General features: G+C 35.4%; 1 pseudogene; it reads right to left on the bottom strand.

The window, feature by feature from the left end:
• Positions 1-724: 724 nt before the first annotated feature.
• On the bottom strand, positions 725-1894 carry LOC131070754 (protoporphyrinogen oxidase, mitochondrial-like; annotated as a pseudogene).
• Between the last annotated feature and the right edge of the window lie 13426 nt (positions 1895-15320).

The following is a 15320-nucleotide window of genomic DNA, read 5'->3' on the forward strand; positions in this document are numbered from 1 at the left end:
AAAGACTTCTTCAATGAGAGCGTTATCTCTCCTGAATTAACTCCTCCTTCAAAACTAAGTCAAAAGACTTAGTCTCCTTCTTGCATATGGATATACCTTTTACATTTCGAATAATAATATTCAATTACAATTTATAATTGCATTGTAATTAAATACTTTTTACAAAGAAATACCAGCTTTTTAACCAAGAATGAAAACAAAAATATAATAAAAGTAAAACATATTTGATATATTAATAAACATCTATTTATCAAATATGTTTGATTTTTATTATATTGCATATAATAAAGCCCAGCGGACTTGAGGGAGAATATAAAAAATGATAAAGGATTTTTATAACCCTAAAAGTTTCGCACTCCATCGTATTTCTCATTTTGCAAAATGCGAACAGCAAAGAAGGTTCTGGAGGGTTTGGTGCCGCCATTGACATTCTGATTTTTTCATGAGGGTTTGGTGCCGCCATTGACAAAGGGTGCGGGGCTTTTTGAGTCTTCTCTCTAAATGCAAATTGTGTTTTCCACAGGTATGAAAATGACTCCATCGTATATTTCTCTGAGATTAATTATGCCGCTGTTGGAATTTTGAAGAGGGCTTTTTTCTTTTTACACAGTGTCTGTTTTTTCCACATTTTGCATACAAATTTGCCAGGAAACTTGCTGTGTCCGGCTTTTTACATTTAATTTTCCCTTTGGTACCCTGATCTTTTTCTTTTGCACAATGATCTCATTTCCTTGCCAGATTATTTCAGCTGGTACATATTCAACATATTCCCAATTAATGTTGTAAATAAATATTGATCAGATGGTGCTCTATCTGGAAACATGCTAGAAGAAAATATCGTACCTAGTGTCTGGAAACCATTTTTCTCTTCTTTTGATGGAACAAGGATGCCAAAGCCTTCTAATGGTCGCTGGACATCTTGTTTCTTAAATGTTGTAATTATAACTGATATTGGAAGATATGTCACATTTGGTAAAAAATCAAGGGGAAAGGGTTTCCCATTCTGGCTTATCTTCATATCTCGAAATTTGCACAATGGCGCAGTCATTATCACTGCATCAAAGGATTCTTCCTGTACTGGCTCCTTATAACCATTCCTCACATAATTAATTGACCAACTGCTATGCGATGGATTTCCATGTAGATCGCATGACAGTGAGAGTACTGAAGATTGTAGCTTCAGGGATTCCTCTTCTAGTTTTGTGGATAACGCATTGGTTAATGTCTGCAGTCCCCCCATAAATGAGAAAGAACCACGTTGACGCTTTTTCCCTTCAGAAACTTTGGTGTCTTTTTCAGTCTTTTTCCTTGACCAAATAGATCTCATCCCACCAATGATTATAGAACCAAACCTTTCTTCCAAATCCCACATTTCTGGGAAAGCATACTGCATCTCCTCACCAAAGTGACGCCTAAAAAAGTCTCCAACACTTGGCACGTGCAGATAGAAACTTGCTACCAATTAATGTCAAGGGATTTGAAGGTAGCAGTTGTGGTTCACCATTTTTGACAATATATCTCTTGTTCTGCATAATAGGAAATTGTTGTTGTCGACGAATTCCAAGTTCATCTATCAACTGCTCGACTTCTGGTTCACTCTCAGTCTCCAATTCTTTCATCAGCTTCAAAGACCGTAACTACCACACCTTGACACTTAAGTTTATATGCTGCAGCAAGCCCACTCACGCCACCACCAAGTACTGCCACTGATCTAGGAGTTCCATAAAACATAAGACCCAGGGCAGCCAGCAAGAGCATAGATCATAGCGAGCAGCCAGATTTTGACCTCATATCCTTTTATCCAAGCTATTGTCACAGCAATTAAATTCCATGTAAGACAGAGTACCATGCCTAACCAGCTCGCAAATGTAACATACATCAACCGTTGCGCATGAGGAGGTATTTCTCTTGCAATATCATTATGAATAATTGGGAAAAAGGGAGGCCAGCTTTTCTCTTGGATCACAACACCACTACGAGCCACAATTTCTTCTCTTTGCTTGAGTTCCTGCTCCTTTCTTCTTAGCTCTGCCTCCCATGCTTCTAAATCCTTTTCCCTTTTCTTGGTGTCTTTTGATGTCCCAAGTGGAATATCTACAGTCACATCCCGGTCATAAGAGAAGTCTGATCCCTCAGATGGCAAGGGTGAAAGCTTTGAATTCGTTGTTGACTGTGTAGTGTAAAATGAACCTCCAGAGTACTTTGGTTGTCCAGCTACTTTCGCCCGTACAACAGGGTCCGAGAAGGGGTTAACTCCTTCTTCTTCGAAGGGATTCGGATCACCACGACGCGCCATTGCCGCTGGACCTGCTTTTGCCTTTGGACAATTTGTTGCAGAGCTTTACTGTCTTTCACTGCATTTATTTTGCAAGCTTCTCCCGAACTTCAACATAGATTGAATACCAGTGCAGATTTTCCTTGCTCCAATTAGTCATAAAATGCCATTGCTACCTCATGTCTCCTGACTGTGCATTTTGATCTTATGTAAAAACAAAGTTCGAGCATGGCCTCGTGACATTCATTTCATTACCAGTTGATTCTATTGCATTGAATTGTTTATCTTCATTATGTAGTATTGACCCTTTTAAAATACTGTAAGGTTTCACATTGAAATAATATGTCCCTTAAAACAGTTTATGCATTAATATTTTCTTTTTATGCATATCATGAATAGTAAAGTAAAAGGTTTCATATTTAAAACAAACATGTCCCTTTAATACTTCAGTTGGTTTCTTCATCACTCCACTTTGATATTCTGAGATTAGTTACTCTAAAGGGTATGTCGGGCTCATACCCGAAGGGAGCCTCAGTCAGGGGCACATGCCAATTAGAGTAACTAATTATCTGCACATGAAACAAACACATTAGCATAAACATTTCTTTTTCCTGAAGCAGTGATTTGTCTTTATCTTTCCCGCCCTTTCAAAACAGAAATATGATAGGCTATGATAAATGATATGTCGTAGGATAATCTTTCATTGCTTAGATCTGTTGGATCTAACACCTTTTCTCTTTTGTGCAGGAAAGTAGGGGTATTTCAGAGTTTGAAGATCGAGAAAACATTCATAAGGGCAATGGGGCAGCCAATAACCAGTCAAAGCAACCCAAGGCAATGACTGGTTACCCTCACACTCACTATTTGATTCTATCCTTTTCTGTTTTGGATATGTAGGAAAGATAGAAATGCTAAGCTCACGGCTTGTGTGAGGTTTTAAGAAACTCAGTGTATATAAATATGCTTCAGATGCATGAACTCAATTTGTAATCTATCATTGTTCAATACAAATGAAAAATACGCCTTTTTCCTTTTTAAACACTGCAATGTACCTTTTGTAAATGCAATCATTTGATAAATATGCATCCTTTGGCTAAAATTACATGGGTAATGAAATTTTAGATAACAATATGTACAAATGATCCAAATTTTGTTTGCTCCCTTACTTTTCCATAAAAGGGAATTCAACATCATTTGTACTGGGTTACGAAATACTATTTTGGGCTTTTGTAGATTATATAGTGTCAATTTTTAGAGTAATAGAAGAAAAGTTGCAGAAATTTTATGTTTATAAACAATGTCAACCATTTTGACCAATTAATCAAAAATACGTTGAGATTGTCTCCTACTGTAATCTCTATTTTCAAATGGATCGATATATCAAGGTTGTTTTGATTTATCTTTGCAATTTGATTGTGAATGTGTAGCATGTTTTGTAGGTTTCATAAAATAATTAAATTCTATGAACATGTTCCTTTGAATTTGGGAATGTTAAAGTGATCATTAAGTAGAATCTTGAATTTATTTCGATTGAATATTCATGTAATGCACGGAGGTCTAGGATTTAATGGTTTGAGTGAAATTTATTTCATAAATATGAAATTCTCTACAAACTAACTCCTTTGCCCTGGGATTTACGCACCAATTCATCCAAGAAGCTCAAATTTGTTTAAAAAACAAATCAAATGTCATCATTAAAACCCTTTTAATTTCATGTTGTAGGTTTAGATTAGTGTAAAATTTGTTCACAATTGTGCTAATACAAGAATGATAACTATAAATGCAATTCAAGGTTAAATGCGAAATCCATGGTTAAAATCTATTAAGAAACATCTACTCAATTATAGCATTAGTCAATAATAGATTCATATCCTTAAATATTGTGAAGGTTCATCTGCCTAAGTTTAGAAGAACCTGAAGTATAGAGGATTGCAGCCTTTGTGGTTGAATCTTATTCGTTGGCCACTTATCCAAAAACCTGTTGATAGAACTTTGTTGATTCTTAGGTTTTTTTGGGCATTTGGTTACAAACACCAACAGGTTGTTTTTTGGTATACCTAATAACTATAAAAAACTTAGTAACTAGATCAAATGTACAACTTTATCGATACCGAAAGCGTATGATTATTGGAGCATTTATGCATAAGTATTGGATCAATTGTAAAAAATTGGTGGTGGTCAAAGCAAATAGTTAATAGGGCAATAGGGAATGTGTATTGGATGTCAACTCAAAATGACCACTTTTTGACCCTTGCATGCATAAGGAATCCCACAATGTTCATTCTAACTACCCAAAAGCCAAAACAATAGCTATAAGCACTTAAGTCACATACAAACACAACAAAAAACCAATCATCAAAATTTGATCTACCGTTTAGGAGCTTAGGGTGTGCGAAGTTAGCTATAATGGTTACCAGTTCCCTTCCCCTATATGTGGAACAAATTCTTCATCTATCAAGGAATTTTAATTCTATCTTTTTTATTTACATTCTTTGAGAGTGGAATGATGTTACTAACTACTTAACTAAATGGGCTTATGATGTTGACCATAATTGGAATGTTAATGGATGAGGGATCTTTTTCTTCAACCCATTCTTCACAACTTACATCGTGATTTTGACTGATCATTTGCTTTTTGGATCTTGTCGTCTAATTCTTTTTTTTCTCTTATGGGACTTGGTGGGGTGGATTTGTAGCAAACCTTCTTGGATCTTTATTCTCTAGGCTTTATTGATAGCTTTTGTTGTGTGGAAATTTTTATGTTACTCTTTTAGCTTTTTCAATTAAATATATTCTTTGTTTTGGCTCAAAACAAACAAACAAACAATGTCATAGGGGTTAAGTTTAATCACTGTATGATCATTTTAGAGATAATTAAAATGATGAAAGTGGATATTTTGTATAAACTAGATAAAAAAATAATATAAAATTATAGTTAAATATATATCTAGTGTATGATATACATTTTCAAAATAAGACATGTCCTAACCTTTGAATGATAATTTTAAGTAGACAATTGTCACAAAGGATTTGTTTGATAGCAATGTTGAACATCAATTTTAGAACTTGAATATTATTCATTTTTTTTAAAAAAATTATTCCTTGTCAAGATCAATAATTTTTTAATATTTTTTTTACCTTATAATGATATTTATAAACTAAACCTATATTTCAATACCATTATTAGATGTAGTTTTTTTTATATGTATGGTTGTATGTGTGTGAGTGCGCGCATGCGCCTGTGCATATGATGCAATCATGTATAGAGAATCCAACTAAAGATGGCCCAATCATGAAGAAAAATGAAACGACATCAATTACACAACAAAATAATAATATGATATTTATTGATTCGTAGCCATAAATGAATTATAATATATTGCAAAAAATTCCAACATGCTAGGCTACAATAGACTGATTACAAACGTGTAATTATTAAAATTCAAATGACTCTCTCTCTCTCTCTAATTATGAATGGTGTTTATATATCATGGTGAACACTACTAGATGCTGAGAGGGGGGTGAATCAACATTTACCAAATCTTAATTAGATTAAATACTTAAATTATAATGTTCATTCAACATATGTGCATGGAAGTAAATAACGGAAACAACAAATGCATCCACACTAAAACACCAGGATTTTTACATGGAAAACCCAAACTAGGAAAAACCACAATGAAATTCAAACTCACAATATATATAACAAGTGTTTACAAAAGTTTAAGCCATAAGACAAGGAGCTCATTTCTCTAGACTTGTAGAGTAAGGTGCACTACCTCAGAGCAAGATACAAATGAAGGACTTGCACAATTGAAGAGCACTTCTTCAGGGCAAGATACAAAAGATTCATCCAGATACAATAGGAATAAAAGATTGAACTATATAGAAGACTAGCATCTATCAATATGTGGATAACAGTTCACTGATTAATGCTCATTTGACTTAATTTGCATTGTGACACTTTCAAACCTTTGTTTTACTTCAAACTTGCATCACATATCTTACTAGATCAACTCCATGTCGCGCACCTAATAACCCAACTAATCTGCACTATATATATGGGTTTGATAGACCTTTGTTGTGCTTCAATAATTGAAGTGTGTGTTCTGGAAAGTAAAAAGGAAGTGTGTAAAAGATTAGTGAAGGTCGGCTTGGTTATCTTGTTTTGGTCAAGGCATATTTGAGTAGCGTGTTGATTCAAGCAATGCATTTTTTGGATAAACCGGATCAACAATATTCTTCATGAAGTCAACCTTAAGATGATTTAACATGCATATTCAACATTGACTCAAACATGATTCATGCAACTCATGTAAAACACAAAAAGATGTGTAGTGACCTATACCGAGTCAACACACCATCCAAAATATCTCCAAAAAGTTTCTACATATAACTGCACTTACAAAATGTTTTCTTAATGTACACAAACTTTTAATCTGGACCAAAATTGAAATAAGCGAACCACCACAAAAGAAGTTAAGACATTCTAGGAACATTATCTGATGTACCATAACATCCTTACAATACTAGTAGGATGAGGAATGCAACACATTCTCTCATAATATCTAGAACCCATATAATCTCAACACTTAACCATCTCAACTCAACTCAACGCCGATCAAATCAAACTAAATTCACATATACTCTAGAAACACATCATGCTAATATTATTTTCCATCTGGAACATATTCAAATAGATTATGATCATCTACATAACATTTGATACATATATATAATTTGTGCTCAACCAAACTACTCTACACACATCCAAACTACATCCGAACCAGAGAGTTGACATCAGTGACAATTTGAATAAAAAATTTGCAACAATCTCCCCCTTTGTCATTGATGGTAATACCTGCATGACAAACATGACCTTTCTAACAAAAACAAAACTTCTTCAGATCCAAAACTTCTCCCCCTTTGACATCAAAGACAAAGGGTACACGAAGTATACAATGAATTTACTCCCCCTATGTATAACACTTCATCAATAGAAACACTCTTAAGAAAATATGTACACAACAAAAAGGAAAACCTCACCATCAACTCATCTATAAATTCTATAAATCTTTTAGAGGGCAATGATGTCTTTATGAAAAACTTTTAGTTATGACTAGGCATAACACCAATCAACTTCCATAGAGATTAGAACCTTGATTTGACTCTCCATCTCCAGAATAATGCGTTCTGCAACATCATAACTTATCTAGATAGATATAGATATGCTCAAAGATTGAGAATCCTTTAGAACTTCAACCATGCTAGAAAGATGTAGGTCAACAATGTCCCTTAATCTATATAAATATTTTTTCATATTTTATTTTTTCTCTACTAGCTCATTCATCTACTTATATAATTGTTCATTATTTATTCTCCCCTTTGCATATTCATCATTCATTAAATAAATTGCCTTGGACACATCCAATATTTTGGATTCAAGAGCACCAATTTCCTTCTGAATCTTGCTTGTGGACTCATGCCAAGAATGATAGAACTTATAAACTTGAATTAGAGTGTCCACACTTTGCTCAAATGTTGCAATATTGTCCTTTAGATGGACGTGTGTCTTTGAACACTTATTCACTAGCCACTACATTTTGTTGTCCATCCACAACATTTTCAATCCTTGTTTCAAAAATCAAGGCTTGTCCCTTCAATTCTTTTAAATAAACTCTTAATTTATCCTTATCACTCAAAGATCCTTCAATCTGAACATCTGAATATTTCTCATAGAGAAACTTCATCAAAACTTTAATTAATTCCCTAGACATGAAGCTTTTCCTTATGGATTTGAGATGTAGAGCATCACCCATTTGAAGCATTTGTCAGGGTGATAATATGTCTAGATCTACTCTTCCTTGCGATACCAATACCTAGAGTACCTAAGATGTTACATCAAGTTCAATAATCATATTCAACTCGACTAGCTCAGAATCATTAGAAGATTCTGCCACACATTATTTCTCAATCTCTTTCTCTTTATCCAGACAAATTTGAACTCTCTTTGAACAAGTCTCATCCTTCTTTTCTTCTTTAGAAGATTTCATTTCTGTTCCACCTTGTGTTTGACTTATTTCAACATTTTCTTTTGCAATCTTCTCTTTATAAGTATCCAATATAATTTCCATCGCATCATTTGCAAACTGATATTCATCATTCTGATCCTCAAGTATATTTTTCAAACTAGTGACCTCAATTTATTGTTATCTTGTGACATCAATTGTCTCTTGTTCAACTTTTTGTTCTTCTGCAGTAATGGGAACTTTCTCAAATTGAATTTGATAATCTAGAACTTTTTTCGATCAACTTGTGTTGATTTTTTGATCTTCTACTTCCCTTTTTGGAGTAAGTGTACTGCGACTAGACTCATCAATACTCAAACCTTTGTTTGTCTTCTTCAGAGAAGAAGACAAAGACTTCATTACCTCTAGTGCCACTTCAACAACGATATCATCTAATTGCTTGATTTTTCTCTTGACGTCTTCAGTGTTTTCACCTATTATCATGTTCACTCTTTCTATCTTCTGAAACCTTGTGTTAAGACCTTGCTAAATTTTACCTCTAGCAACTTCTAATAAAGGACTACAAACCTTGTCAATAACAGTGATCCTAATATCATTCTCTTTTGATATGGCTTTGTTTGTCTTCTCTATCAAGGCTTCATATAAACTTTTAGGAATAGTTTCTTGAATATCACATAAATTTTGGTTAAAAATGATCATGAATCTGATTACTATGTTCTCAATTATCTCTTTGTCAACTAGATGGGATTCATCATAGGCATCCACGACTTAACCCAAAGGTTTTCTTTTACAAATTGCATTAATTATGCTATCTACATTAAGAGGATGAAAATGCAAATCTACCTTTGGTTCTTCTTTCTTGACTCCTTCCTTTTAACTCCTCTTTTTCCGCTCATTCTTCTTTATGGAAGAGATTTGTCCTCTTCTATTGTTTGCAAGCAACATAGAGTCCACTTCTTCTATGTCCTCCATATTAGTCCTCTTGGTCCTAGGACTGATAGAAAACTTTTCTTTTTCATCTTCCTCTTCACTGTTGCTCTCAACCTCTTCAACTTCAGCTTCCTCAATGTTAAGCTTTCTTCGTTCTTTTTCCTTCTTCCTTGGTGCCTTCTTTTCACTAAATGTGGCCTTAGGGAGAGTTCTGGAGGAACTCAACATCACTGGAGGTGATGCAAATACAAATCTTGTCATCCTTTGTGCATAGACATCTGCAACTCTGGGAAACCCCATATTATTGGTCATCTTCTTCATTCTCTTGTCAAGTCCCTTGCTGCACCTTTCATCTTTCAGCTCTGCTTCAATTTCCTATATAGTTCTATTAGCATCCCCTCAAATTTTCATTAAAATTTCAAACTTAGAGATCGCCTTTGGTGTTTCTTTCCTCTTTTGGTCCTATGTTTCCTTTCTTTGAACCTAAGTTGTTGAACCTTTTCATAATTCAAAGGTTCAAGGTTCAAAGCGCTCTTTAAGTAATGCTCTTTGCGGCTTTGTATTATGGTAAGGAAAGTGCATTGTTGAAATTTGTATTGAACTTTGAACTGGTTCAAGGTTCAACCGGTTCTCTGCGTGAGTCACGACTATGTAATGTTATTTAACGAGCAAGTGTGAATGTGTTAAGTTGGTTTTGAACTTGAACATTGAACTATTTACAAATCGGTTCACGGTTCAAGGTTCAAAACTTCCCCTTCTATTTGTTAAAGGTCTTTGCTCATTCCCGGTGTTGTTTTGAGCCACAAGTTGAGAATTCTTTCTTCTGTCTCTTCGAATTGAACTTGAACCATTGAACTCTTCATGAGTTGGTTCAAGGTTCATTGCAAGTTGGCATTAAAGACTTTAATAACACTGAAGGTGGCGCGGAAAAAAGGAATATTCCCAACATCTTATAGTTTAAAATTCTAAATTTAGAAAGAAATTATGAAAGCATTAACTGTTTGTGCAAAGTTGATAGGTAATTAAGAAAGTGTCAGGTTCCTATCATATCACTGTTACTTCACACGTTCGAATGAATCACTATGAGGTGTGTGTAGATCTTTCTCAGCCATTTTTCCCGTTTGTTTTAAAAAGACATGTGAATTCTCAAAATTGTAAAAGTTATAGCTGCTATTATTGAAGGAGCCAGAGATGCCAAAGGTAATTTCAGCTCCATTCTGCCGAGGGTTTCACAAATTTCATGGTGGTTATAGGTGAGTTTTGATAATCTCCCTCTATTGTGTTTTTAGCTTAGAAGGTTGGTCAAAGTAGGAGAGATCTTTTGTTTTAGAATAGAATTATGTCCTATTTAGGAATTGTTGTTTAATGTAAAAGTGGCCTCAATGAGGCCAATACTTCCAAAACTTGGTCGAACATCATGCTTGGTGAGTATACTTCCAGAGTTGGATGACACCTCTTTGGCCCAAGATGACTTGGGAGATTTCTTAGAAAGGGCTAAAAACCCTGGAGGTGGTTCAATGATGGAGAGGATAGTAAGAAGTGGCCTGATGGAAGCTGTTGCTTTTCCAACCACTGCTCCTTGTCCAGATTTGGTAATAGTGTGCATGAACATATATGACACTGATAACGGGTGCATTAGAACTAGTAGTGGCGAGTTGTTGGTGGAGATTAACAGAGAGACAGTAATGGCTGCAATGAGGATCCCACATAAGGAGCAGTACGAGGACTATTCAATTGGGACCTCATGTGCATTTTTATCTGAGAAGAAAAGCACATATAGAAGTGTTATTGCAAGGAATTAGCTTTTATAGGTTCAAAAAGGGGGGTCTCGGTTACCTAAGCCTCTTACCAGGGAACATTTCATCACAGAGGTGCGAGATATCATCATACTGCTCAATAGACTTAAAGGAAACTCACACTCTTTCTATTGGGAGGATTGGATGTACTTCTATATCTAGGTGTTATTAGCCGGTGAGAAATACTTTGACTGGGCTCAGGTTATCACTGAAAGGCTTCATGAGGGTTTGAGCAACTTTGTTGGTATGTCCATCTTTTACATATTGGCCTGTACTAGGGACTGGAAAGGATTGCATAATGAGCCATGGGTAGACAGAATGAAGGTCTATGACTATTACCCTTACCTGCAACAACAGAGGTATGCAGAGTATTCATTAGATGGAATAATGTTTTCGTAGGAAGGCTTGCTTTTGAATTGCAAGGGGATATTAATAAAAGTATGTTAGCTGAGGCCATGGAGCTGGTTAGCTTCTATGGAAGTTATTTCATCTAGTTTTCCAGATTTACTTATATTGGGTAGTTTTGAAGGTGAGCCGTTTAAATTACCCAGAAATGCTTTTGACAGTTATGTACTAATTGAAGCAAGCCAACAATTGGCTCACATTGATAAAAGATTAGGGACAAAGGGTAAATTTGGAGTTGTTTTTCCTATTGAACCTGGTTATTACAACTGTAAATCTGTATCTGATGCCTTGAACTTAGAATTGGAGTTCAGGAAAATGAATCTGCAACCTTACATTGCCAGGCGAAAATTTGACAGAAGGGGATACGCTGTAGAAAATTTGAATGTGGATGACCATTTTGTCCATGAACCCCAGTTATAAGATTAATGGGAAAACTATGATGATGAATTTGAAGTGAGGAGGAGGTTATGGTCAAGGTTCACCCTACAATAGGTTATTACCATGAAATTTCCCATTAATGTATCAAGTGTACAAGAAGAGGAAGGGGAATATGTCTTAGATCCTGAATTTAATGAAAAGGTTCAAGGGAAGCAAATTCTTGAAGCTGACTGGGATAAAAGAGGGGAAGAAAGCATTCCAGCCAAGTCCTTCAACGTCATAAGAAGAACAAAAAAATGGCTAAGGGATCAAAAGTTCAGAAAGGATTCAAACATGTCTCCCCATAAATTAACAGTTGGTCCATGTGCTACAACTCAGATTCCTACTTCTTCCTCTAACAAGATTGTTGATATTGCAGGTGACACAAGGCCAATTATTGAAGAGGTTCAACCCAGAAGGTCAAAGAGGTCTCCACTGAAATCTTTAGCAGTCCAAGTTACTCACTCGAGGAGAAAAAAGAAGAGCAGAGAACCAGTTGTGAACCAAATTGTTGTAGACTTGGATCTGGGTGAAGAAATTGAAGTGACAATGGATCAACAAGTATTGAATAACCCTCCATTGAAAGATACAAATGCAGGTAAGGAACCTGAAGAAGGGCCAAACCCAATGAGCACTTTGACTATTATTGACTCCTCAGATGCTCAAACACCTCCACCATCTAAAGAAACTCCCAACACTGCTTGATGGCTAGGAGCATCAATTGGGAAGAAATGTAATGTTGTCCCTATCACAATTTCCATGGAGGATATGGTGAGCAAGTGCCTCGAGAAAGTATCTAAACCAAAGAAGCTCAAAATGCAGGCAATGGTGGAAGTGGATGAGGAAACAAGTCATTGGGTGGTTGAAGTAGCTAAACCCATCTCAGGCAGAGATTCAGAGAAGGCCATTGAAGATGATTTTACTGTGGAGAAAATTGATTTGGGAGTTGCTTCAAGGGCAGTGGATGCCAAACACCTGGAATCCTCCACAAAGAGGATGATATCCAGGTCTTGGAAGGATGAGAAAGATAAAAAGGAGCTGAAATAGGTCATCACTCAAATGGCAGAGTACATCAATGCCATACACCATCCAAGCCGCCAACCACTGTCTCAGATGACATTGTCCTTTGATCCCAAATCACCGGTGAACCAAAATCTATTAGATCAAGTCCAGAGAGTTGCATGATAGATGGAATATTTGATAAATGGCTTGATTCTATTGCACATCAAGGTTTAGACTACATTGTCAGTCTGGTTAAAGTATATGAAGATGCCATAACTATGAGCAAAGAACTAGAGCTAGAAACTGTTGCATGGGAGAAGGAAAGAACCAAATGGGTGGCAGTCTTGGCCCAAATGAATGATGTGTAGAAGTTTGGTGCGATGAAACTCCTAACTGAGAAACCAGTGGAAAATTTGGATGATAATGTGCTTTATGTGTCAAGAAAGAATGTCGAATGGAGAAATTCGATCATTAGGCAAGGCCATGAGGAATCTGCTAAATTACTTAAAGGGTTGAAGGATTTGATTGATACAATGCAGACAGATTTAAAGTGCATTGATATACGACTCATGAAGGAGGATGGGCAAACAATTGAAGTTGTTGTAGATATGGCCAAGATCTTCAAAGAAAGAGTGCATCTTGTAAAAGAAATGAAATGTCTGACCACCGATGAATTTTTAAAAATGGCGAGGATAGAGTTGATGCTGACAGTTTGCTTTGATCACTTGGAGGCACATAAAGCAAAGGTTACGTAGGTGAACATGGACAAGGAAGTGTGGAAGCAACGTATCCAACACATTAGACTCCCATACTTTCAAGTTATCTTGAACTTTTCAGCAGGGCATCTGGAGTGTCGTAATGTGCATGGTGCTGCAGAAAAGTAGGACAAATCAGCGGTCGCCTCTTCCATGATGGAGTCCTGATCAGCTAATGGATGAGCTGTCATCCTATCTGCGGCTTTTTTTTTTTTAGTTTCATAAAGTTCAAAGCAAACAGTTTCTTTGACTCTAGGTTAGAGTAAAAAGGTTTAGGGTTATTTTGTAACAAACTATTGGCCTAGTGGCTATATATGTAAAAAAAGAAAGCTTTGTTATGGTTCAAAAAATTTGATTTGGAGGAACAAATTTGATTTTCCTTGAATTTATCAGAACTGATATTTTTGGTACATGAATGACATGCTATTTAGATGCAATCTTTAAAATCTATGTGTTTTGAACAATTAGAAATCTCTATTGAGATGTTTTCTGATATGCAAAATATATCATTTCATTACCAGTTCTTTCTGTGTTTGTGAATTCATTGATTTTCGTTGTTTACAAGAAATTTCATTGTTGTTTAAATGGCACTAATCCCCCTTGTCATGTGAGGCATGAGTGAGAATCAATCAGTATTCACACTACTTTGAGTTTACTATATTTTGAGTTTATTGAATGAATATATGCGGAAGTAGAAGTCTGTGAGCTCTACACTTAAAAAAATAGATCTTTGTAGCATTCTTTTGTGTTTATGAATGAATACGAAAGCCTTTTGCGTTTTCTGGTGAAAAGTGTATTCGTTTCTAAATTAACTGCATAAAAATTAATTGTAAATCTCATGAGGAGCTTCCCTCTAATGCAAAGGATAAACCTTAATTCGGTTCACCCAACTGTTGGTTCATTTGTTTTCCTTTCATAAGGGGCGTGCACGAGTCAATATTGTAACATACATATATAAATTAAAGAAAGGACAAATATGTTAACCAACAAGTTCTAAATCAAGGTTCATTAGGGTCTCTTTCTAAGCCACTTATTTCTAAAATCTTAGATTCAATGAATTCTTCATAAACTTCATATGGAAGTTTGAGAATCCATGCAATTATTGGTTCAACTGCCATAACGTAAGAATTGTCTTTGCTTACTAAAAAGCTAAATGAGTCTTTGTACTTATAGACCAGGTCTAGAGGAAACTTATCCCTCTCTTGCATTGTCAATTGAAAATATTTAAACCAACCACAAAAGGTTCTTTTGTGTGACTTGTCATCCATACTAAAGCCCTTAACATGCTATCTTACCTATGCCTCGACAGGTGTAGACTTTTCCCAAACATAATTGTCCCTTCCGAGTTCATTCATGAACATAAATGCAAGGAAAATAATCAAAGAACCATATTCAAATGGATACTTACTTTTCCTTGTTTTTTCTAGGTTCTCCATTAGCTGTTACAACATCATCTCACATAGGTCAAAACATTCTCCATAAGCCACCATCTAGAACATAGTATGAATTGCAATAGCAGTCATAGAACCCTCCCAATTTTGAAAATAAACTTTGTACCCTATCCCTTTGGTTTCATATTTTACTCCTAGATCCTTGATATCTTCAACAATCATTTCTCTTTCATCCCATATTGAACCAGTCAACTTTGAAACAATGTCATTTTTCACCAATTTCTTTACTAGAATAGTGTCATTCTCACATAAATCGAGCA

The sequence above is a fragment of the Cryptomeria japonica genome, chromosome 2 (genome assembly GCF_030272615.1).
Source record: "Cryptomeria japonica chromosome 2, Sugi_1.0, whole genome shotgun sequence".
NCBI lineage: Eukaryota > Viridiplantae > Streptophyta > Pinopsida > Cupressales > Cupressaceae > Cryptomeria > Cryptomeria japonica.